The sequence below is a fragment of the Scyliorhinus torazame genome, chromosome 14, assembly GCF_047496885.1.
Source record: "Scyliorhinus torazame isolate Kashiwa2021f chromosome 14, sScyTor2.1, whole genome shotgun sequence".
Taxonomy (NCBI): domain Eukaryota; kingdom Metazoa; phylum Chordata; class Chondrichthyes; order Carcharhiniformes; family Scyliorhinidae; genus Scyliorhinus; species Scyliorhinus torazame.
The window spans coordinates 27,436,807-27,462,689 of record NC_092720.1 but is presented as its reverse complement, the minus strand read 5'-3'; the positions used below and the strand labels follow the sequence as shown (position 1 = coordinate 27,462,689).

Genomic DNA, 25,883 nt, shown 5'->3' with positions numbered 1-25,883 from the left:
GTCTGCAAATACCCTCTTTTTGTAAAATGAGGTCTTGGTTTAATTTTGATCCAAATATTTGAAAATGGGACAAAAGCAGAGGGATTTGCGGGGTGGTGGGGGAGGGTGGGGTTGGGGGGGGTGTCTCTCGTATGTACAATTTTCCCCGAGTAAGTCGACGAACGGCTGCCACCTCCGGGTGAACCCAACCATTGAGCCTCTTAAGGCGAACTTTATTTTCTCGAGACTGAGAAACCCAGCCATGTCTCTAACCCGAGTCTCTACACTCGGGGGCTTCGAGTCCCTCCACATTAACCAGATCCGTCTCCGGGCTACCAGGGAGGCAAAGGCCAAGACGTCGGCCTCTTTCACTCCCTGAACTCCCGGCTCTTCCGACACTCCAAAAATCGCTACCTCCGGACTCAGCACCATCCGTGTTTTGAGTACCGTGGACATTGCCTCAGCAAAACCCTGCCAAAGCCCTCTAAGCTTCGGGCATGCCCAAAACATGTGGACATGATTTGCTGGGCTTCCCGCGCACCTCGCACATCTATCTTCTAGCCCGAAAAACCTGCTCATCCTAGCGGCTGTCATGTATGCCCGGTGGACTATATTGAATTGTATCAGGCTAAGGCTGGCACATGATGAGGAGGTATTCACCCTGCTTAGGGCACCTGCCCACAGACCCGCCGCTATCTCTCCTCCTAGCTCGTCCTCCCACTTGCCCTTAAGCTCCTCCACCGGAGTTTCCTCCGCCTCCGAAAGCTCCTGGTAAATATCCGATACCTTCCCCTCTCCCACCCAGGTACTGGAGACTACTCTATCCTGTATCCCCGTGGCAGCAGCAGCGAAAAGGCCGGCACCTGTTTTCTCAGCAAGTCGCGCACCTGTAAATACCTAAACCCGTTCCCTGCTGGCAATTCAAATTTATCCTCCAAGGCTTTCATGCTGGGGAAGTTCCTGTCTCAATGGATCCCCCATCCTTCTAATTCCTGCCCTTTGCTAACTCTGGAACCCACCATCTAGCCTACCCGGTACAAACCTGTGATTATTATAAATCGGGGTCCAAACCGATGCTCCCTCCACTCTCTTATATCTCCTCCACTGCCCCCAGATTCTCAGAGCCGCCACCACCACCGGACATGTGGAATATCGGGCCGGCTAGAACGGAAGAGGTGCCGTTATCAGTGCTCCCAAACTGGTGTCTTTGCATGACGCTGCCTCCATCCGCTCCCATGCCTACCCCTCCCCCACTACCCACTTCCTAATCATGGCTATATTGGCTGCCCAATAGTAATTGCAGAAGTTCGGCAGCGCCAACCCACCCTCCCGTCGAGTGCGCTCCAGCAACACTTTCTTCACTCGCGGGGTTTTACTCGCCCACACAAAGCCCGAAATAACCTTATTCACCCGCTTGAAAAGGCCTTTGGGATGAAGATGGGAAGGCACTGAAAGACAAACAGAAATCTGGGGAGGACCGTCATTTTTACGGTCTGTACCCTCCCCGCCAGTGATAGTGGGAGCATGTCCCTGATGCACGATCAATGACCACTAAAGCGAGGTTGCAGTACAACTGAAGGCTTTAATAAGCTAGATGTTTCCCCCAGCAGCTCAGGTACAGAATGAAGGCTGCTGGGGCGGCACGGGTTCTTATACCCGCCTAGCAGGGCGGAACTATCATACATTCTAACCAATAGGAAACAAACAGTTTCCACCAATGGTGCTTGAGCCTATCAGGTACCGTAATACCTATAATACCACATTCACCCCCTGTTAAAAAAGAGTCCGGCGGGGGGGGGTGGCCTGAAACTACAAAACATGGCAACATGGTATAATTAGTTATGGAGGTACCGTAATACTCCATACAGTGTTTAGTAACTACTTACAATTCTGATAACTATGTACATTTGGTGGTTTATATTTCAAGTTTACAATTAAAATGAAGCAATCAGTCGATCGGGGGTCCTGGTTGTCCTCTGTGTTCATTGGTGACTCCGGTGGAGGCTCGGGCGTCTGTGATTCCGGGAGCGTGTATTTAATCTCCATGGCAGCTTCGGCACCCCTAGACGGCACAGGTAGGGAACACGGTTGACCTGGGAAGGGAGCGCCTACGGAGGGGCGTCGGTGGGTGGGGGGGCCTAGACGGGGCCGGCGGGAGGACCGATCCTCCTGTAAGGTGCTGCGTTGGAGGGAGGGTGGGACTGGTGGCTGGGGTGTGCGTGGGGTTCCGGCGGGCGCCAGGTCCCGTAGGGAGACCGTATCTTGTCGGCCGTCAGGGTACGCCACGTAGGCGTACTGGGGGTTAGCGTGGAGCAGATGGACCCTCTCTACCAACGGGTCCGACTTGTGCGCCCGCACGTGTTTTTGGAGCAGGATGGGTCCGGGTGCTGCCAGCCAGGTCGGGAGCGAGGACCCAGAGGAGGACCTCCTAGGGAAGACAAGGAGCCATTTGTGTGGTGTCTCATTGGTGGTCGTACAAAACAGTGACCGGATGGAGTGGAGGGCATCCAGGAGAACGTCTTGCCAGCGGGAGACTGGGAGGTTCCTGGACCGTAGGGCCAGTAGGACGGTCTTCCAGCCCGTTCCGTTCTCCCTCTCTACCTGTCCGTTACCCCGGGGGTTGTAACTGATCGTCCTGCTCGAGGCGATGCGCTTGCTGAGCAGGAATTGACGCAGTTCATCGCTCTTAAAGGAGGACCCGCTATCACTGTGTATGTAAGCGGGGAACAGTGCAAAGATGCTATGGAGGGCCTTGATGACGGTGGTTGCGGTCATGTCGGGGCAGGGGATGGCGAATGGAACGGGAGTACTCGTCAATCAAGTTCAGGAAGTACGTGTTGCGGTCGGTGGAGGGGAGGGGGCCTTTGAAGTCCATGCTGAGGCGTTCAAAGGGACGGGAAGCCTTTCGTCAGGTGCGCTTTCTCTGGTCGGTAGAAGTGCGGTTTGCACTCTGCGCAGATTTGGCAGTCCCTGGTGGCTGTCCTGACCTCCTCGATGGAGTAGGGCAGGTCGCGGGTCTTGACAAAATGGAAAAAGCGAGTGACCGCCGGGTGGCAGAAATCCTCGTGGAGGGCTTGGAGGTGGTCCACTTGTGCGGTGGCACATGTGCCGTGGGACAGGGCGTCAGGAGGCTCGTTTAGCTTCCCGGGACGATACAAGATCTCGTAGTTGTAGGTGGAGAGTGCAATCCTCCACCGCAAGATCTTGTCGTTTTTTATCTTGCCCCGCTGTGCATTATCAAACATGAAAGCAACCGACCATTGGTCCATGAGGAGAGTGAATCTCCTGCCGGCCAGGTAATGCCTCCAATGTCGCACAGCTTCTACTATGGCCTGGGCCTCCTTTTCGACTGAGGAGTGGCGGATTTCGGAAGCATGAAGGGTACAAGAGAAGAAGGCCACGGGCCTGCCCGCTTGGTTGAGGGTGGCCGCCAAAGCTACGTCGGATGCATCGCTCTCGACCTGAAAGGGGAGGGACTCGTCAATGGCGTGCATCGTGGCCTTTGCAATGTCTGCTTTCATGCGGCTGAAGGCCTGGTGGGCCTCTATCGACAGAGGAAAAGCTGTGGATTGGATCGGGGACGGGCCTTGTCTGCGTAGTTGGGGACCCACTGGGCGTAGTAGCTAAAATACCCGAGGCAACGTTTCAGAGCCTTGGAGCAGTGAGGGAGGGGGAACTCCATGCGTTCAGGGTCTGGGCCTATAACTCCATTTTGCACTACGTAGCCGAGGATTGCTAGGCAGTCGGTGCTAAACACACATTTATCCTTGTTGTATGTAAGGTTAAGGATTTTAGCGGTTCTGGAGAAATTTCCGGAGGTTGGTGTCATGGTCCTGCTGGTCATGGCCGCAGATGGTGACATTATCGAGATACGGAAATGTTGCTCGTAAACCGTACCGGTCAACCATTCGGTCCATCTCGCGCTGGAAGACCGAGATCCCATTGGTGACACCGAAGGGAACCCTTAAGAAGTGATAGAGCCGCCCGTCTGCCTCGAAGATGTATTTCCGGTCACTAGTGCGGATGGGGAGCTGGTGGTAGGCGGACTTAATATCCACCGTGGAGAAGACCTTGTAATGCGCGACCCTGTTTACCAGGTCGGATATGCGGGGGAGAGGGTACGCGCCCAGCTGCGTAAACTTGTTGATGGTCTGACTGTAGTTGATGACCATCCTATGCTTCTCCCCGGTCTTTACCACCACTACTTGAGCTCTCCAGGGGCTGTTACTGGCTTCAATTACCCCTTCCCTCAGTAGCCTTTGGACTTCTGACCGAATGAAGATATGGTCCTGGGCACTGTAGCGTCTGCTCCTGGTGGCAACGCGTTTGTAATACGGGGTGAGGTTCGCAAACAGGGAAGGCGGGTCGACCTTAAGGACCGCGAGGGGGGTATAGGGCCGCCGAATTTGAAGGTCAGACTTTGAAGGGTACACTTGAAGTCTAAACCCAGGAGTGTAGCCGCGCAGAGGTGGGGAAGGACGTAGAGATGGAAACTTTTGAACTCCCTTCCCTGGACTGTGAGGTTTGCTACACAGAACCCCTTTATCTCCACTGAGTGTGAACCAGAAACCAGGCAGATTTTTTGATTAATGGGGTGGATGAGGAGAGAACAGCGCCTTACTGTATCAGGGTGTATGAAGCTCTCCGTGCTCCCAGAGTCGATTAGGCAGGACGTCTCGTGCCTGTTGATGAATACGGTCGTCATAGCAGTTGAGTGTTCGAGGCCGAGACTGATCCAGAGTCACCGAGGCTAATCGAGTTCTCTTCGGGCAGTGCGTGGTCAGCCGAGCTAGGGTCCTGGGGGTTCATCCAAGATGGCAGCTCCCATTGGTCGCACATGGCTGTGGGTGCACAAAATGGCGGCGCCCATCCGTCCAACGTGGCGTCCGCGGAGCAAGATGGCGGCACCCGGGGTCCGCACGTGGCCCTGGAATATGAAGATAGCGGCGACCGCTGGCCGCACGGGGCCCATGGAGAAGTTTGTGGTTGCGGTCCGCATTCGCCGCCGGAGACTGCGGCAACCGCACGGGCCTGACATACCCCCACGAAACGGCCCTTTTTGCCGCATCCCTTGCAGGTGGATGCGCGGGCCGGGCAGCCCTGGCGGGGGTGCTTGGCCTGCCCGCAAAAGTAGCAGCCGGGCCCCTCGGGGTTGCCAGGCCGCCTTGCAGCGCAGGCCTGCGGGGGAATGGGGGAAGTCTCGGGGTCGGCCGCGGAGGGGTTCCACGCTGCCCAGGGGGCTGCCGCGCGGTCGGGAACGTAAGCGTGGGCATTCCTGGAGGCCACGTCCAGGGAGCCTGCAAGGGCCCATGCCGCCCTGAGACCCAGGGTGTCCTTTTCTAACAGATGCTGGCAGATTTGTGAAGATAGCATACCTGCCACGAAAGAGTCCCGGACTAAGAGTTCCGTGTGTTCGCTCGCCGAAACTTGTGGGCAGCTGCAGCTTCTGCCCAACACCAGGAGTGCACGGTAGAATTCCTCCAGCGATTCTCCAGGGGTTTGTCACCTTGTTGCAAGCAGGTGCCGGGTGTAGACCTGGTTTACCGGGCGAATATAGTGTCCTTTTAGCAACTCTATTGCTGCATCGAAGTCTTCCGCTTCCTCGATGAGGGTGTAAATCTCCGGGCTCACCCTTGAGTGCAGGATGTGCAGTTTCTGCTCTCCCGTAGGTGCGTTTCCGGCCATCCCGAGATACCCTTTAAAGCACACCAGCCAGTGCTTTAAGGTTGCAGCTGAGTTCGCCGCGTGGGGGCTGAGTTGCAGACAATCCGGCTTGTTTTGGAGCTCCATCCTTTCTTCTTAAAAATCTAGCTTATTAAATTGATGCACGATCAATGACCACTAAAGCGAGGTTGTAGTCCAACTGAAGGCTTTAATAAGCTAGATGTTGCCCCCAGCAGCTCAGGTACAGAATGAGGGCTGCTGGGGTGGCACGGGTTCTTATACCTGCCTAGCAGGGCGGAGCTATCATACATTCTAACCAATAGAAAGCATACAGTTTCCACCAATGGTGCTTTAGCCTATCAGATACCGTAATACCTATAATACCACAGTCCCATCTCTTAAAGTCCCATTCCATTTGTTCTACAAACCGGGATAGGTTTAACTTGTGCAGTGCCTCCCATTCCCGGGCCACCTGGATTCCCAGATCTCCATCCTCCCATTCGATTCAGCAGCATTCCCAGTCTCTTCTCCTGTCCTCTTGCCTGGATCGCAAACATTTTGCTTTTCTCCATGTTCAATTTGTACCCTGAAAAATTGCCAAATTCCCCCAAGATTCGCATTACTTCCTCCATCCCCTCCAACGGGTCTGAAATATACAAGACCAGGTCATCTGCGTAAAGCGAGACCCGGTGCTCCCCCCCCCCCCCCCCCCACCCCCAGAACCAGACCTTTCCAGTTGCTAGAGACTCTTAACGCCATGGTCAATGGATCTATGGCCCCTTGACTTCCTCAAGTGTTCCACCGCTTTCCCTGTGGTCAACAGCCCAAACTCCACCTGTAACCTCCACTGCTCCCTCAGTAGCCCCGAGTCAGGGGCCTCCGAGTAACTCCTGTCCACTTGGAGTATCTCCTCCACTAACCTATCCCTCTCAGCCTGTTCTGCCTTTTCTCTGTGGGCCCGTATCGAGATTAATTCCCCTCTGACCACTGCCCTCAGAGCTTCCCAAACCGTCGCTGCGGAGACCTCCCCCGTATCATTTGTTTCCAGGTAGTTCTGGATGGACTTGTTAACCCACCCACAGATCGCTTCGTCCGCTAGCAACCCTACATCCAGTCTCCACAGCGGGCGTTGCCCTCTCTCCACACTAACCCGTAGATCCACCCAATGCGGGGCATGACCCGACACTGCTCAGTATCCACCACCTCCGTTATTAGCGCCCTGCTCAGAACAAAAAAGTCGATGCGAGAGTATACCTTGTGGACATGTGAGAAAAAGGATAACTCCTTTGCCCTTGACGGTGCAAACCTCCATGGGTCTACTTCCCCCATCTGTTCCATAAACCCCTTCAATTCCTTTGCGGCAGCCGGCCTCCTACCTGTCCTGGATTTTGACCGGTCCAATTCCGGATCAATGACTGTTAAAGTCTCCTCCCATGATCAGGTTATGTGACTCTAAGTCTGGAATCTTACCTAACACCCGCCTCATAAATTCCACATCATCCCAATTCGGAGCATATATGTTCACGATCACCACCCGCACCCCCTCCAGCTTCCCATTCACCATTATGTACCTACCCCCCTTGTCTGACACGATTCTCCCTGCCTCGAATGCCACTCGTTTGCTGATCAATATCGCTACCCCCTGGTCTTTGAGTCCAGCCCTGAGTGGAACACTTGGCTGACCCACCCCTTTCTCAATCTCGTCTAGTCTGTAACCTTTCGGTGTGTCTCTTCTAGAATTGCCACGTCCCCTCAAATGCGCAAACACGCGAGCCCTCTTGACCGGCCCATTCAACCCTCTGACGTTCCATGTAATCAGCCTGGTCGGGGAGCTTCCAGCTTTCCCCCCCCCCCCCCGTCGCCTAGCCATCACCCTTTTTAGGCCCGCCTCTAGCTCGCGCCCACCGCCTCCTCGAGCCCCCCCTCGGGCAGTCGCCGTTCCCGACCTCCCATTTGTCCCCTAGTAACAGTTCCTCCCCTGTCAGCAAAGCAGCTCCCCTCCCTCCCTCCCCTCCTAGCAACAAACTAGAAATCCAACCCCCCAAGTCAAGCTCCAGCTTAACACCTGCTCACCCCCCACTGCGCTTCCGAGAGTCAGCTGACCCATGCTGACTTGATAGCGCCCGCCCCTGGCACCAAGCAGTCTGTCTCACCAAATGAGCTCTTAACAACACTCGATGATAGATGTCTGGGAAAAAAGACAAAGAATACAACATAATGTTGTATACTTTGTCTTTTCTACCAGAATAACCCGAAGTAGTGTGGACAAAGAATATACCTATCAAAAGATTGAAACAAAACTAATTTATTGTTACACTTCTAATTAAATGAAGTTTGCACACTCTACTGAGTTATAGATGATGAAAATGATATTGAATCTGTATTACAGTATTCAATATTCTATCTAACTACTAACTACACTATGACTTGATCTTGTACTATATATCTCCAACTAACTTTCACTCTGTTCTCCATGTTCTCTTCAGCTTCTCCTCTCAGCTTCTTCCAGAATTCCTTGAGAGGCTGTCTTAAATACAGTGAATTAGTGACGCCCTCTAGTATTTGATTTACACGTAGATGCGATTATTAACCCTTCACTATCCTGACAATATACATATCAGTACAGAGGGTCATGAGGAAGAAGGGTTTTACACAGAGGGTAGTGGGTGTCTGGAATTCGCTGCCCGGGGAACAGGTGAAAACATTTGAGCAGATACTTCCCACGGATTTCAGCTTTAATGAATTTTTATTCACATTCCCAAGCAACATATTATATCTGATGCAGGTAAAATATTGGGGGTATTGTCAGGGGAATGGAGAAGGAACATTTTTGCACCTGAAACAAAAGCAAAATGCTGCGATTCCTGTAAATCTGAGACAGAAGTCGAAAAATCTGGAGATGTGAATCAAATCAGGTAGGATCTATGAACAACTAATTACAGCGAGAACTGCTAATTGACCAGAAATGTTGTGGAACCAATTTAGGGAGAAAGAGTTTTCAATCAAGTATTACGGAAAGAGTCAGAGTTCATTAATAATGTCATATTGAATGATTTGCTTGGGGACGGCACGGTGGCACAGTACTGTTGCCTCACGTCGCTGAGGACCCGGGTTCAATCCCGGCCTCGGGCCATTGTCCGTGTGGAGTTTGCACCATGTCTGTGTGGGTCTCACCCCCCACAACCAAATATGTGCAGGGTACATAGATTGACCATGCTAAATTGCCCCTTAATTGGAAAAAAATATTCGTTGGGAAATAGTGATCATAATGCAATTGAATTTCGCAGTAAAAATGACGTACTCAAAATCACAAACAAGAATGTTAAGCAAAGCCAATCACATAGATGTGAGGACAGAGTTGGCTAAAGTTGATTGGATAGACTAAAATCTTATATTTAAAAAATCAATTCAAAATGGTCAACAAAATTACATTCCGTTGAAGAATAAGAACTTAGCAAGAAAGACCATCCATGGCTTCCTGAGGTGGTTGAAGATAGTGTTAGATTAAAATAAGAGGTTTATAATGTTGCAAAGAATGGTATTAAGTCTGAAAATTGGGAGTGTTTTAGAAACCAGCAAAGAGCGACCAAAACGTTAATGAAAAGGGGGAAAAAATAAAACATGAAGATAAACATTCAGGAACATAAAAACAGACTGTAAGAGATTTTGCAAGCATATAAAAAGAAAGTAGCTAAAGTAACCATCAGTCTCTTAGAAACAGAGACAGGAAAAGTTATGAGGAATAAGAAATGGCTGAGACATTGAACAAACCTACATTACATTACAAAACTTTACATTAGAAGACACAAATTGCATACCAAAATTGAGGATAACTTAGGAACTAATAAGAGTGAGAAAATTAAGGTAATTAATATTAGTAGAGAAAAAAGCACTGGAGATACTCAACGAGCTAATATCCAAAAAATCCTGATGGCCTACAATCTAGGGTTCTAAAAGAGCTATCTGCAGAGATAGTGCATGTGCCAGGTATATTATTCCCAAATTCTCTTGATTCTGGAACAGTCCCAACAGATTGGAAGTTAGCAAATGTGAACACTGCTTTTCAGAAAGAAGAGATAGGCAAAGTAGGGAACTCCAGGCCAGTTAGCCTGAAGTCAACCATTGGGAAAGTACAGGATCCCTATTAAGGAAGGCTTGTAATTAGAAAAGCATGGTATAATTCGAACAAGTCAACTTTGTTTTATAAAAGGAAATTCAACAAATTTGTTGGATTTTTTGGGGATCGAACTCGTAGGAGAGATAAAGGGGAAGCAGAAGATGTAATATACTTGGATTTCCAAAAGGCATTTGAAAAGGTGCCGCATTAGAGGTTAAAGCATAAGATAAGGGCTCATGGAGTTTGGGGTGATATATTAACATGGGCAGTGAATTAGGTAATGGAAAGGAATCAGGAAGTAGGGTTAAATGGGGCATTTTCAAGTTGTCAGGCTGTGACTAATGGAGTCCTGCCAGTGTCAGTGTTGGGGCCTCAGTTGTTTACAATCCACCATCATGACTCAGATGAAGAGAGTAATATAAGTTTTTTGAAGATAAAAACCTATGTAGAATATAAGCTGCGAGGAGGACACAAAGAGGCTGCAAATAAATATAGACAGGCTAAGTGAGTGAACAACAAGTGGCAGATGGAGTATAATGTGGGAGGTGTGAGGTTAAGCCTCTGGTCGTAAGAATAGAAAAGCAGATTTTTTAAAGATGTGAAGCTTGGAAATGTTGATATACAGAAAGACTTGGACGTACTTGTATACGGGACACAAAAAGTTAGCATGCAGGTAAAGGAAGTAATTAGGAAAGTAAATGACAAGTTGGCTTTATTGCAAGGGGCTGGAGTACAAGAATTTTGAAGTCTTACTACAGTTCTACAGGGCTTAGGTGGGACCACAACTGGAATACTGTGTGCAATTTTAGTCTCCATATTTAATAATCATAATAATTTTTATCAGCGTCACAAGTAGGCTTACATTAATACTGCAATGAAGTCACTGTGAAAATCCCCTAGTCGCCACACTCTGGCGCTTGTTCGGGTACACTGCGGGAGAATTCAGAATGTCCAATTCATCTAACAAGCACGTCTTTCGGGACTTGTGGGTGGAAACCGGAACACCCGGAGGAAACCTACGCAGATACAGGAGAACGTGAGACAGGAGAAGTTATGAGGAATAAGAAATGGAGGAAACCTACGCAGATACGGGAAAACGTGCAGACTCCGCACAGGCAGTGACCCAAGCCGGGAGTCAAACCTGGGTCCCTGGCGCTGTGAAGCAACAGTGCTAACCACTGTTAAGGAAATGTCTACTTGCATTGGAAGTCATACAGTGAAGGATCACTAAGCAAGTTTATGAAAGGACTTGACAAGATGGATACTGAGATGGTGTTTTCCATGACTGGGGAATCTAAAACAATGCAGCATTTCAGGATAAGGGGGTGATCAGTAAGGACTGAGACGAGGAGGAATTACTTCACTTGAAGGGCAGCACAATAGCACTGTGGTTAGCACTGTTGCTTCACAGGACCAGGGTCCCAGGTTCGATTTCCGGCTTGGGTCACTGTCTGTGCAGAGTCTGCAAATTCTCCACGTGTCTGCATGGGTTTCCCCTGGGTGCTCCAGTTTCCTCCCACAAGTCCCGAAAGACGTGCTTGTTAGGTAATTTGGACATTCTGAATTCTTCCTCTGTGTACCTGAACAGGCGCCAGAGTGTGGCGGCTAGGGGATTTTCTCAATAACATCATTGCAGTGTTAATGTAAGCCTACTTGTGGCAATAATAAAGATGAGATTAGGATTTGAGGTGATCTCACAGGAACATGCAAGTTTATGAAAGGACTTGACAGGGTGGATACTGAGATGGTGTTCCCCATGACTGGGGAATCTAAAGCAATGCGGCAGCATTTCAGAATAAGGGGATGATCAATAAGGACAGAGATGAGGAGAAATTACTTCACTCGAAGGGATATCGAACCTTGGAATGCTCTAACCCTCCATCATTGAATATATTGAAGGCTGAGACAGATAAATGTTTGGTGTCTCAGGAAATCGGGGGAAATGGGGAGCAGGTTTCAACTTGGGCTGAGCCCAAGATCAGAGTTCTGATAGTGTATTTTGTTTTGGATATTAATGAGATACGTTTGCAGGAACAGCGAGAACTCAAATCTCTCTTTCATTAACAAATACTTTTTATGTTATGTTTAAAGTAGAAGAAATTAAATACTACAAAGAACAATCTTATACTTCAGCAAATTAACAATAAGCCCTTAGTCCCTCAAAGACTGGAAATCCAGAATATTCTGATTCCCCTGTAATCCTGAACTTTACTGAGACCTGTTTCCCAAACAACACCCATAAACCTGTTGGTCAAAGCTAGCCAGTGATGACCATACCATGGTCTTCAGTTCAGTGAGGAAAAATGATCTTTTGTAGGAACAGGCTTCAGCCTTCAGCTCATGCATGTCCAGCATGAGCTGTTTCGAGGATGGCTGCCCCTCTCTCTTCTGCTGCTGCCCCTTTAGCACCTCATCTGGGTCTGACGCCTGCCTCTCAGCTCACAGCTCTCTATGACTACTGAGATGTTTCAATTGTAAGGAACACCCGGTTTCTTCGCTTTGCTCTTAATTGCGGCCCTGGCATGGTTACAAACTGCATAGCAGTTTGATTTTATTTGATTTTATCCTCACAGCCATGTGTTTCCTGGTGGCAGGAGTGATGTGCTGTACGTTTGCGACGGGAATCTCTTCTCCCACCACTGTCAATGGGAATTTCCCCAGCCAACATGGCTTACACAAACAATGTCATCTTCCCTAGCCCCCCTTCCTCTGGTTCTCCTACCCTTACTCACCACCCCCTATGCCTCCATTTCTCCCCCTGCTGACAGCCTAATTTTGCTCGAAGAAGTCGATGAATGACTGCCACCTCCGGGCAAACTCCTGCAGAGATTCGCAGGACCCCCCTGCACAGCGCCCACACCTATCCTCCACCCTCTCAAAGAACTTGCTCATCCGGGCCACCGTCATGTGGGCCCTGAGGACCACCTTGAATTGTCGGCAGGCGAATTCTGACTAACATATTCATTTTACTATCATCTAGCATTTTAGGACATCAGCTATGGTTGTACTGAATAGCAGAACGGGCTCATCGGGCAGTTTGGTCTTCACTGGCTCTTATTTCTTACATTCTAAAATGGTTTCTCTCTCTCTAGATGCTGCCTGACCTGCACAGTATTTCCAGCATTCTCTGTTTAGATATTAGCTTTCCGTTTGATCTGTGCTATGTCACCCTGAGCACAGTTCACCACAGAAACTCTCCAATTATTCCTCGACTTGATTATCATTAAAAGAGCATATCATCAAACATAAATTGAGACACTTACTTTATAGTCTGAGAAGGATGATGCAACCTGAGTGCTGGTGTGCTCCTTTCGATCATCAAGATTCATCACTCCACCATTCTGCTGAATGCCGTCTATGATGGCTCTTGCCAAGCGCCCCTCGTAGAACCCTCTCTTGCCAAACTGAGCCAGTTCCTTCATGAGACACACAATGCACGCCTACTTCAGAAATCTTCCACAGTGCATAAAGTAGAAAGGGTCCTGACTGAGTGGGAAAGACATCAACATTGCCAACATTGCATCCAAGGGCTGTCACTCAAATTGATACCTGGCTTGAAAGCCACTCTCAGAAACGATGCAACAAGGATTTAGGGCAGCACGGTAGCACAAGTGGATAGCACTGTGGCTTCACAGCGCCAGGGTCCCAGGTTCGATCCCCCGCTGGGTCGCTGTCTGTGCGGAGTCTGCACGCTCTCCCCATGTCTGCGTGGGTTTCCTCCGGGTGCTCCGGTTTCCTCCCACCACCCAAAGACATGCAGGTGTAGGTGGATTGGCCATGAAAAATTGCCCAAAATGGTTCGGAGGGGTTATTGGGTAACGGGGATAGGATGGAAGTGAGGGCTTAAGTGGGTCGGTGCAGACTCGATGGGCCGAATGGCCTCCTTCTGCACCGTATGTTCTATGACATGACAATCAACCATGGGTCAAACCTGCTAATGCTCCACATGGTGAGTTTCTGACTTCAATCATAAGAAACAGGATCATGATTAGGTCATTTGGTCCCTTCAGAATTCTCTGCCATTCAGTAAAGGTGATGGTTGCTCTGAGAGTGGCATTCACTCTACTTTTATTCAAACATTCTTCATAAGGTGCGGACATCACTGGCAAGGCCAGCATTTGTGCCAGTCCCTAATTGCCTTTGAGTTGACTGGCTTGTTCAGCTGGTTGAGAGGGAAATGAAGAGTCAATACCATTGCTGTGGGTCTGGAGTCACAATATAGGCCAGACCAGGTAAGTGTAGCAGATTTCCTTCCTTAAAGGACAAACATTTTGCAACGATTGATGATAGATTAATGATCACCATTATACTCTAGGTTTATTAATTGAATTTTAATTTCAGCAGCTGTCAAGGTGGATTTAAACCTGTATCCCCAGGGCATTTGCCCAGGCTCTGGAGTACTAGTCAATATTACCAATACACCACCATCTTCACTTGCCTGCCCCTCTAGCCTGTGACTCCTTTGTAGATCAAAAATCTACCTATCTTAGCCTTGAATATATTCAATGGCGCAGCCTCCACTGCGCTCTGGAGAAGACCATAAGGTCCATAAGAGCAGAAGTAGGCCATTCAGCCCTTGAAGTCTGTTCCGCCATTCAATGAGATCATGACTGATCTGATATGATAATCCTGAAATCCACTTTCCCGCCTTATCCTATAACCCTTGATTTCTGCTTATTAAGAGTCTAACAATCCTCGGAGGAAGAAAATAGAGTAGACAAGAAGAAACATTTCCCCCTGGTGGAGGGATCAATGACCAAAAGGCATAGATTTAAGGTAAAGGGCAGGATGTTTAGAGGGGATGTAAGGAAAAACTTTTTTTTTAAATAAACGTTTTATTAAAAATTTTCCAAAGAGCGTTTTTACATAACAAAAATAGAAATACAGATAATAAGAAATAACAATCAACATATCCCAAAGCTCACAGTGAAACTACTTACACAACAGAAAAGTTTTTCCCTTTTTTAAAAACAGAACAAGGTGGGTTTTGTCTCCATGCCCAACTCACATTATATCAACAGTACCCCCCCACCCCCACCCCCACCTGAACCCCCCCCCCCCCCTCCAGGATGCTGCTGCTGACAATTACTGCTCCCCTAGAAAGTCAAGGAAAGGTTGCCACCTCCGGGAGAACCACATCAAGGACCCTCTCAAGGCGAACTTTATTCGCTCCAGGCTGAGGAACCCCGCCATATCGCTAACCCAGGTCTCCACACCCCGGGATTTTGAGTCCCTCCACATTAGCAAGATCCGTCTCCGGGCTACCAGGGAGGCAAAGGCCAGTACCTCGGCCTCTTTCGCTTCCTGCACTCCCGGATCCTCCAACACCCCAAATATCGCTACTGTTGAACTCGCCTTCACCCGAGTGTCCAAAATCCTAGACATCACCCTCGCAAACCCCTGCCAGAATTCTTTAAGCGCCGGGCCTGCCCAAAACATATGGGCATGGTTCGCCGGACTCCCTGTACATCTCAGGCACCTGTCCTCCACCCCAAAAAACTTACTCATTCATGCCGCCGTTATATGCGCCCGATGCACCACCTTAAACTGAATTAAGCTGAGCCTGGCACATGATGAAGGGGAGTTCACCCTGCCCAGGGCGTCAGCCCACAGGCCCTCATCCAGCTCCTCACCCAGCTCCTCCTCCCACTTTCCCTCCACCTCCAGCAGATCCTGATATATGTCCGACACCTTCCCCTCGCCTACCCAGATGCCAGACACCACCCTGTCCTGGATCCTACGCGGGGGCAGCAGCGGAAATGTCCCCACCTGTTTTCTAAGAAAGTCCCGAACCTGGAGGTACCTGAACCCATTCCCCGGGGGCAGGCCGAACTTCTCCTACAGCGCCTGCATGCTGGGGAAAGCCCCGTCTATAAACAGGTCCCCCATCCTCCTAATACCTGCCCTATAGCAGCCTTGTTATCCCCCATCCAACCTACCCGGAGCAAATCTGTGGTTATTCCGTATCGGGGTCCACACCGAGGCCCCCTCCTCTCCCCTGTGTCTCCTCCACTGCCCCAAGATCCTCAGTGCCGCCGTCACCACCGGACTTGTGGTGTATCGCGCCGGCGAGAACAGCAGCGGAGCCGTAACAAGTGCCCCTAGACTGGTGCCTCTACACGACGCCCCCTCCAACCGCCCCCTCCTCCATCATCCATTTCCTGATCATGGCCACATTGGCCGCCCAGTAATAACCGCAGAGGTTCGGCAGAGCCAGTACCACCCCCCCTCCCCCCCCCCCCCCCCCCCCCCCCCCCGGCTAAGCTCCAAGAATACCCTTTTGACTCGCGGGGTTTTAGTCGCTAACACAAATCCCGTAACAATCCTATTCGCCCGCTTGAAAAAGGAGCTAGGGATGAAAATGGGGAGGCACTGAAATATGAAGAGGAACCTGGGGAGAACCGTCATCTTCACAGTCTGCACCCGTCCCGCCAAGGAAAGCGGGAGCATATCCCACCTTTTAAACTCTCCCTCCATCTGCTCCACAAGCCGGGTTAAGTTGAGCCTGTGCAGGACATCCCAGTTCCTGGCCACTTGTATCCCCAAGTACCGAAAGCTCCTCTCCACTATCCTGAGCGGGAGCTCCCTCAGCCTCTCCTCCTGGCCCCTACCGTGGACCACGAACAGCTCACTCTTCCCCACATTCAACTTATACCCCGAGAACCTCCCAAAGTCCTCCAGGATCCGAATGACCTCCCCCATCCCCTCTAATGGGTCCGAAATATACAACAGCAGGTCATCCACGTAGAGGGAGACCCGGTGTTCCTTCCCTCCGCGCACCAGCCCCCTCCAATCCCCCGAAGTCCTGAGCATAATGGCCAACGGCTCAATTGCCAGGGCAAACAGCAACGGGGACAGGGGCACCCCTGTCTTGTCCCCCAGTGCAGCCTGAAATACTCCGACCTTAGCCGGTTCGATGGACACACTCGCTACAGGGGCCTGGTACAGCAGCTTGACCCACCCTATAAAGCCCTTCCCAAATCCAAACCTGCCTAGCGCCTCCCACAGATACTCCCACTCCACCCTGTCAAAGGCCTTCTCCGCGTCCATCACAGCCACCACCTCCACCTCCCCCCCGCCCTCCGAGGGCATCATGACAATATTCAGGAGCCTCCTCACATTCGCGTTCAGCTGCCTGCCCTTAACAAAACTCGTCTGGTCCTCCCCAATACTCCCGGGACACAGTCCTCTATTCTGGTGGCCAGAGTTTTGTCAACAGCTTGGCATCCACGTTCAGGAGCGATATCGACCTGTAGGACCCACACTGAAGCGGATTCTTCTCCTTCTTCAGGATAAGCGAGATCAATGCCTGTGACATTGTCGGAGGGAGGGTCCCTCTCTCCTTTGCCTCATTGAAGGTTCTCATCAGGAACGGGCTCAGCAGCTCCGAGAACATCTTATAAAATTCTACGGGGAAGCCGTCCGGGCCCGGGGCCTTGCCCGTCTGCATGCTTGCCAGTCCCCTGACTACCTCCTCCAACCCAATCGGGGCCTCCTGTCCCTGCACCCGCTCTGCCTCCACCCTTGGGAACCTCAACCGGCCCATGAACCGCCTCATCACTTCCCCCTCCCCGGGGGGTTCCGACTCATATAACCTCCCGTAGAACTCCCTGAAGACTTCATGGACCCTCTCTGGGCTCAGCACCATGTTGCCTTCCCTATCCCGCACTCCCCCAATCTCTCTGGCCGCCTCCCTCCTGCGCAGCTGGTGCGCCAGCATCCTACTCGCCTTCTCCCCATACTCATAAACTGCCCCCTTCGCTTTCCTCAGCTGTGCCTCCGCCTTCCCCGTGGTCAGCAAGTCAAACTCCGCCTGTAATTTCCGGCGCTCATTCAACAGCCCCCCCCTCTGGGGCCTCCGCGTACCTCCTATCTACCCTGAGTATCTCTCCCACCAATCTCTCTCTCTCCACCCTCTCCTTCTTCTCTCTATGGGACCTAATGGAGATTAACTCTCCCCTAATGACCGCCTTCAGAGCCTCCCAAACCACTGCCACCATCACCTCTCCTGTGTCATTCACTTCCAAATAATTCTCAATACTCCTCCTTATCCACCCGCACACCTCTTCGTCCGCCAGCAGCCCCACATCCAGTTGCCAGGGCTGACCCCGTTCCGCGCCCAGTCGCAGGTCCACCCATCGGTACAGGAACAGCGATTTGCGCATGTGCAAACGCTTCCTACGTATGATGTCACATGCGTCATGACGTCAGAGGCCCCGGACCACGCCCATTTAAAGGGGAAACGTACCAAATCAAAGAAAAAATCTTTTAAAGCCGTAAAACAACCTTATTTCACCTGGAATGATAGCACAATGCCTCAAATTGAACCAGGAACTGAAATAGACCTCCGGAGAACCCTGCAACAAGCAGTTACCTACGCCCAAACCGATGATTCCGACCTTGAATACTTCGATACCGACCTTTACATTTTCTCTGGACCTCGCGAGCCCAATGTCAGCTCCGATGCAAACAGTGATGATATGGTCCTAGAAGACTACGACTCGGACGAACCTTTCACCTTGGGAGGCTACCCCAGTACCAAATCCGAACCGCAACTAGATGTGTTGCATATTGACGACCCCGATGACGAATTCTTCAGATTTGAGGATCTTCAGCCCAGCGTCTCCGACATCCCAACTCGTGAGTGCAGGATTATGCTGCCGCCTTAAATCAAGAGACAAAGAGCGGTACAAGCCCATAGAGAGCGGCCTGGTGCCACACAGAGCGTGGTCCATGCACCGCTCAGGGTTCCCGACTCTACGAAAGAAGACATGCAAGACTCCACACCGCAGTCCTTGCACGAACAAGAAGTGACTCCAGTGTCACAAGACTCCACAGCGAGCTCGTGGACAGTCTCCACGATAGAAGAAACGCAAGACTCCAGAGCGCAGTCCTTGCACACACAAGACGTGACTCCGGTGTCACAAGCCTCCGCAGCGAGCTCATGGACAGCCTCCGCAATAGAAGCAACGCAAGACTCCGACGCGCAGTCCTTGCAGGAACAAGACCATGAGGGTCTAGCAACCTCCTCTGACCAACTAGCGGCAGACGATGCAAGTCTGCCATGCTCAAGTAAACAGCAAGAAGACTATGACAGTCTACCACGCTCCAGTGCACAGCAGGACGACCATGACGGTCTATCATGCTACAGTGAAGAACAAAGCGACGGTGACAGTCCAAGCCCAAATGCAGGACAACGGCAAGACAATGACAGTCCACCCACATTGTTTGCACCACCAGATGAAGACTCTGACAATTAACCCGACCCAAGTGAACAACAAGCAGCTACTGAGGATCTACCCACGGATTGTGAGACGAGTGATGACAGCATCCCACTTCCCATGCAAGATGTGCAAAGTGACAGACCTCAGCTAGTGTGTACAGAGGCACTCGACGATCACTGTGAGAATACTGGTGACTCCGATGATGCCATGATACTTCCACCCTCATTCGCTCGAACCTCTCCACGGGCGAAATTCTCAGGAAATGGCGCGATGTCCGCCGACTGGCGCCCAAAACTGCGCAAATCAGACGGGCATCGCGCCGCCCCAAAGGTGCGGTTCCGCACCTTTGGGGCCGAGCCCCAACCTTGAGGAGCTAGGTCAGAGCTGGATGAATTTCCGCCCTGCCAGCTGGCGGAAAAGGCCTTTGGTGCCCCGCCAGCTGGCGCAGAAATGACATCTCCGGGCGGCGCATGCGCGGGAGCGTCAGCGGCCGCTGACGGCATTCCCGCGCATGCGCAGTGGAGGGAGTCTCTTCCACCTCCGCCATGGTGGAGACCATGGTGGAGGCGGAAGGGAAAGAGTGCCCCCACGGCACAGGCCCGCCCGCGGATCGGTGGGCCCCGATCGCGGGCCAGGCCACCGTGGGGGCACCCCCCGGGGCCAGATCGCCCCGCGCTCCCCCCCCCAGGACCCCGGAGCCCGCCCGCACCGCCTTGTCCCGCCGGTAATGTAGGTGGTTTAATTTACGCCGGCGGGACAGGCATTTTAGCAGCGGGACTTCGGCCCATCCGGGCCGGAGAATCCAGCAGGGGGGCCCGCCAACCGGCGCGGTGCGATTCCCACCCCCGCCGAATATCCGGTGCAGGAGACTTCGGCAACCGGCGGGGGCGGGATTCACGCCAGCCCCCGGCGATTCTCCAACCTGGCGGGGGGTCGGAGAATCTTGCCCCACAAGTCAATGCATTCCTGCATGTTCCGTCTCCAGACGTGCTGCTTCAAGAAATCTCAGCTGACTCCAGTGAACCTGCTAGGACTCCGGACGGGGAGCATCAACAAACCAACACTGACTCAGTTAAAACAGACTAGACTCCAGATGGGGAGCAACCAAATGCCGACTCTGATTCACGTAAGCCAGACTTTACTCCAGACAGGCAGTGTCGCAACCTCAGTGATGGCACGCTCAGGGTGACAGCAGATGCCACAACGACAGGAGATGGATCATTTAACAATTACACTGGGTCAGTAATAACAAGCAGCGGCTACAGTCCAAGAGGAATACACCAATATTCACCACAGCTATATCCTCACATTTTTTCCACACCAGCAGTGCAGCCAATGACAGCTCATGCTGGACAAACCCAGTATTCAGGCAGCCAGCAGTCTATGCAGCATATTCTCAAACAGGCCAGCACTACGGGTTGCCCACTAATGGAATCAAGACCGAAGGAGGACCACCGCAAGCGCAATCTGCACTACAGACTGGATGCCTTAGTTACAGCCCAGGATTTGCTGCACCCCAGACTGGCCAGACAGCATATTCCTATCAGATGCAAGGTTCTAGTTTTACACCATCACCGGGTATTTATGCGAGCAGCAATTCTGTTTCCAATTCGACAAGCTTCAACGGTTCTCAGCAGGATCACCCTTCCAGCACAGCATGTGGCCAGAACCACTATGTACAGTCTTATCCAACTTCAACATCTGGCACATCCATGACCTTAAATGATACTGTTGATTGTACCTCTTCAACGTCAACGCCTTATCAGCTACAAGATGCCATCTGACAGCACCATCACAAACATCGAAAAAAGAAACGGACTCCAAATCAGACAGCGAAGTGATTTGACCACTTCTTGGTTCCTGTGGCACAGGGACGTTGATGGCGTTCATATCCAAGAGAGACATTTGACCATGATGATTGATGGTTTTTTGGACTCACACAAATGATTTGGACTTATTGTTTAATCACTGTTCCCATGACTTGTATATACCTTAACCTATCTACCTGTTTTTTGTTCAATTTTCTCAAAGTGTACAGAAAATAAGTAACATATAAAAACTGGGGATGTGGTGATGTGCATCAATGTAAATGCATGTAGGCTAGCTGGACACTAGAGGGAGCACCAGTGACATCACACACACAGACTCAACCAATAGATCAGTTAGATAGGCCACGACCAATGGACATTCACGATACATACAGAGGTGACACCACCACAGGAGGGCATTACACCAACCTATATATAAAGGACACCACACACATGATCTGCCTCTTTCCAGTGGAGACAGTCAGTGAGTAGAGACACAGGGTTGATTCAATATTACACCCACCACGTGGATTGCAGCAACTGGTTAGTCAGTCTGGGTAGCTATGGTAGGATTAGCAGTAGTGTCGAACCCGAGTAATAGAGGTGTAACTAGTTTAATAAACGTGAAGTTATCTCCACGTCTGAACCTTCCTTTGTCATGTGCACCACAAGGAAGCTGCTTATGTTACACCGAGAACATAACAAATCTGGGGCAAAATTCTCCCCCAACGGCGCGATGTCCACCGACTGGCGCCAAAAACGGCGCCAATCAGACGGGCATCGCGCCGGCCCAAAGGTGCGGAATGCTCCGCATCTTTGGGGGCCGAGCCCCAACGTTGAGGGGCTAGGCTAGGCCAGCTGGCGGAAATGGCGTTTGTTGCCCCGCCAGCTGGCGCGGAAATGCGGCGCATGCGCGGGAGCGTCAGCGGCCGCCAACAGTTTCCCGCGCATGCGCAGTGGGGAGAGTCTCTTCCGCCTCCGCCATGGTGGAGGCTGTGGCGGAGACGGAAGGGAAAGAGTGCCCCCACGGCACAGGCCCGCCCGCGGATCGGTGGGCCCCAATCGCGGGCCAGGCCACCGTGGGGGCACCCCCCGGGGTCAGATCGCCCCACGCCCCCCCCAGGACCCCGGAGCCCGCCCACGCCGCCTTGTCCCGCCGGTAAATACCAGCTTTGATTTACGCCGGCGGGACAGGCAATTTCTGGGCGGGACTTCAGCCCATCCGGGCCGGAGAATTGAGCGGGGGGTCCCGCCAACCGGCGCGGCCCGATTCCCGCCCCCGCCCAATCTCCGGTACCGGAGACTTCGGCGGGGCGGGGGCGGGATTCACGGCTGCCAACGGCCATTCTCTGACCTGGCGGGGGGTCGGAGAATGACGCCCCAGGATTGTTTCATTTAGAACTCTCACAAACTGCAGATATGAAGGGGATTGCCCTCTCCTTCAGTCTGGTTTAGGCTGTTAGTATCTCCGGTGATGAAAGTCTGGTATATATTTTCACTGCCACGGCCAGATCTGAAATATGTTTCTAATTAGCTGTTGCAATGATGAAGCAAGACCAATGATGGGTAATTCGACACGGGCTAACACAAACACACCTTGAGAGACAAGTTACAGACTGGTACTACCCCTGTAAAAAGGTTAATCATTGTCAAATTACACAGAGTGAAACTAATTGGACATAGTTTCAGTGTTTTCATTGTAAATGATTTATCAAGTTCAATGCCACAATAAAAAGCTCATTCAGATAATACACTTTAACTGCTAAGGGTCCCCTTTATTTTCTGTAATTATTGACACTGGAATATTTTGGGTGGTGCATTTCAACGTCCAGGAAACACATTCACAGTTTAAGTGTTGCCAAAGTGACACTGAAAGGTCAAAGTGTTATAGAAAGGAACAATCTTACTATTGATTAGACTTCAAAAATGAACTGACACAAGAGTTGGGCCAATCACCCATGAGGGACCCATGAAGGAGCGGTGTTGGATTAGAACAAAAGGGTTAATAAGACTAACTTAACTACACATACTACTCCCCGAAGGGTCTCCCGCACCTGGCCACAGTCGGGCAGGAGTGTTTATTCCCAGGGACCTCCTGGTTAAGGGCTTCACACTGTCCTCAACGGGGAAGATCGTGTTCAGGTGGGGCCACGGGGGAACCTAATGATCCAAACCCCATGGCCTCCGGTGTAGTTATATGAGTCGGGATTGAATGGCCTAATACCAAAATGGTGAGAGAAGAAAGCAGAGGCAGAGGGACAGTCAGCCAGAATTAGAAGATGGTATGGGCTGGCCTGTAGTATTGGATCAGAGTCCAGAGGTAGGGAGGAGAAGAATTTGAATAAGAAAAGTGAGAACTTCAGAACTAATACCTTGGTCAGCAAGGAGACAATGTCAGCTCGTGAGGGCAGGAGTGGCAACTGGGGAAATATTGTGTGGGGTATTCTGGGCGTTCTGGATGATTTGTTTATAAAAGTGCTGGAAAAAACTGAGTCATGAGGTGACTCGGTGCTAAAGGTAACAATGACAATATTTTTTGAACTGATGTTGAATAGACTGATCTAATTTATTGTTGTTCAATATGATTCACGTGGAAATGATCGACAACATCAATCATCTTGCATTTTGACAACTGCAGTGATCTAAGGAACAACACCCTTTTATTACTGCGAGCGTAACAGCTCTTTGATCAGAAGAATTTTATTACCCAGCAACAAATCTGAAGGTAAATCATCCACGGAGTCTTTCTGTGCTCCAGTGCCGCTGAACATTGCAGATCTCATTTTTTGCAGATTTCCGTGTTGCCTGGACTCCACTATACACCCATCTCACACCCAGCCCTCTATACACCCAGTTCTTTAGACACCCATCTCACACAATGCCCTCTATACACCCAGTCCTCTATACACCCATCTCACACCCAGTCCTCTATACACTCAGTCCTCTATGCACCCATCTCACACCCAGCTCTCTATACACCCAGTCCTCTTTGCATCCATCTCACACCCAGCCCTCTACACACCCAGTCCTCTATACACCCATCTCACACCCAGCCCTCTATACACCCAGTCCTCTATACACCCATTTTACACCCTGCCCTCTATATACCCAGTCCTCTATACACCCATCTCACACCCAGCCCTCTATACACCCAGTCCTCTATGCACCCAGCTCTCTATACACCCAGTCCTCTATACACCCAGTCCTCTATACACCCAGTCCTCTATACACCCATCTCACACCTAGCCTTCTATACACCCAGTCCTCTATACATCCATCTCACACCCAGCTCTCTATACACCCATCTCACATCCAGCCCTCAGTACACTCAGTCGTCTATACACCCAGTCCTCTATACACCCATCTCACGTCCAGCCCTCAGTACACTCAGTCATCTATACACCCAGTCCTCTGTACTCCCATCTCACACCGTCCTCTATACGCCCAGTCCTCTATACACCCATCTCACACCCAGTCCTCTATACACCCACTCCTCTATACACCCATCTCATACTCAGTCCTCTATACATCCAGTCCTCTATTCACCCATCTCACACCCAGTCCTCTGTATATCCATCTCACACCCAGTCCTCTATACTCCCAGTCCTCTATACATCCATCTCACACCCAGTCCTCTATACACCCAGACCTCTATACACCCATCTCATACCCAGTCCTATATACACCAGTCCGCTATTCACCCATCTCACACCCAGTCCTCTATACACCCATCTCACATGCAGCCCTCTATACACCCAGTCCGCTATAAACCCAGTCCTCTATACACCCAGTCCTCTATACACACATCTCACACCCAGTCCTCTATACACCCACTCCTCTATACACCCATCTCATACTCAGTCCTCTATACATCCAGTCCTCTATTCACCCATCTCACACCCAGTCCTCTGTACATCCATCTCACACCCAGTCCTCTATACGCCCAGTCCTCTATACACCCATCTCACACCCAGTCCTCTATACACCCAGACCTCTATACACCCATCTCATACCCAGTCCTCTATACACCAGTCCGCTATTCACCCATCTCACACCCAGTCCTCTATACACCCATCTCACATGCAGCCCTCTATACACCCAGTCCACTATAAACCCAGTCCTCTATACACCCAGTCCTCTATACACACATCTCACACGCAGTCCTCTATACACACAGTCCTCTATACGCACAGTCCTCTATACACCCAGTCATCTATACACCCAGTCCTCTATACAACCAGTCCTCTATACACCCATCTCACTCCCAGCCCTCTGGACACCCAGCCCTCTCTACATTCTTCTCACACCCAGCTCTCTAAACACCCAGTCCTCTAGACACCCATCTCACACCCAGTCCTCTATACACCCAGTCCTCTATTCACCCATCTCACACCCAGTCCTCTATTCACCCATCTCACACCCAGTCCTCTATTCACCCATCTCACATCCAGCCCTCTGTACACCCAGTCCTCTGTGTGCACATCTCACACCCAGTCCTCTAAACACCCATCTCACACCCAGCCCTCTATACATTCTTCTCACACCCAGCTCTCTATATACCGTGTTCTCTATACACCCATCTCACACGCAGTCCTCTATACACACAGTCCTCTATACACCCAGTCCGCTATACACCCAGTCCTCTATACACCCAGTCCTCTATACACCCATCTCACATGCAGTCCTCTCTCCACCCAGTCCTCTATACACCCAGTCCTCTATACACACAGTCCTCTGTACACCCATCTCACTCCCAGCCCTCTGGACACCCAGCCCTCTCTACATTCTTCTCACACCCAGCTCTCTATACCCCCAGTCCTCTAGACACCCATCTCACACCCAGTCCTCTATACACCCAGTCCTCTATTCACCCATCTCACACCCAGTCCTCTATTCACCCATCTCACATCCAGCCCTCTGTACACCCAGTCCTCTTAATGCACATCTCACACCGAGTCCTCTAAACACCCATCTCACACCCAGCTCTCTGGACACCCAGCCCTCTCTACTTTCTTCTCACACCCAGCTCTCTATACACCCAGTCCTCCAGACACCCATTTCACACCCAGTCCTCTATACACACAGTCCTCT

At 51.0% G+C, this 25,883-nt stretch overlaps 1 pseudogene; it reads right to left on the bottom strand.

Annotated features, from left to right (window-relative positions):
- LOC140389476 (glutathione hydrolase-like YwrD proenzyme) overlaps positions 1 to 25,883 on the bottom strand; it is a 135,004-nt pseudogene that overhangs the window by 20,365 nt on the left and 88,756 nt on the right.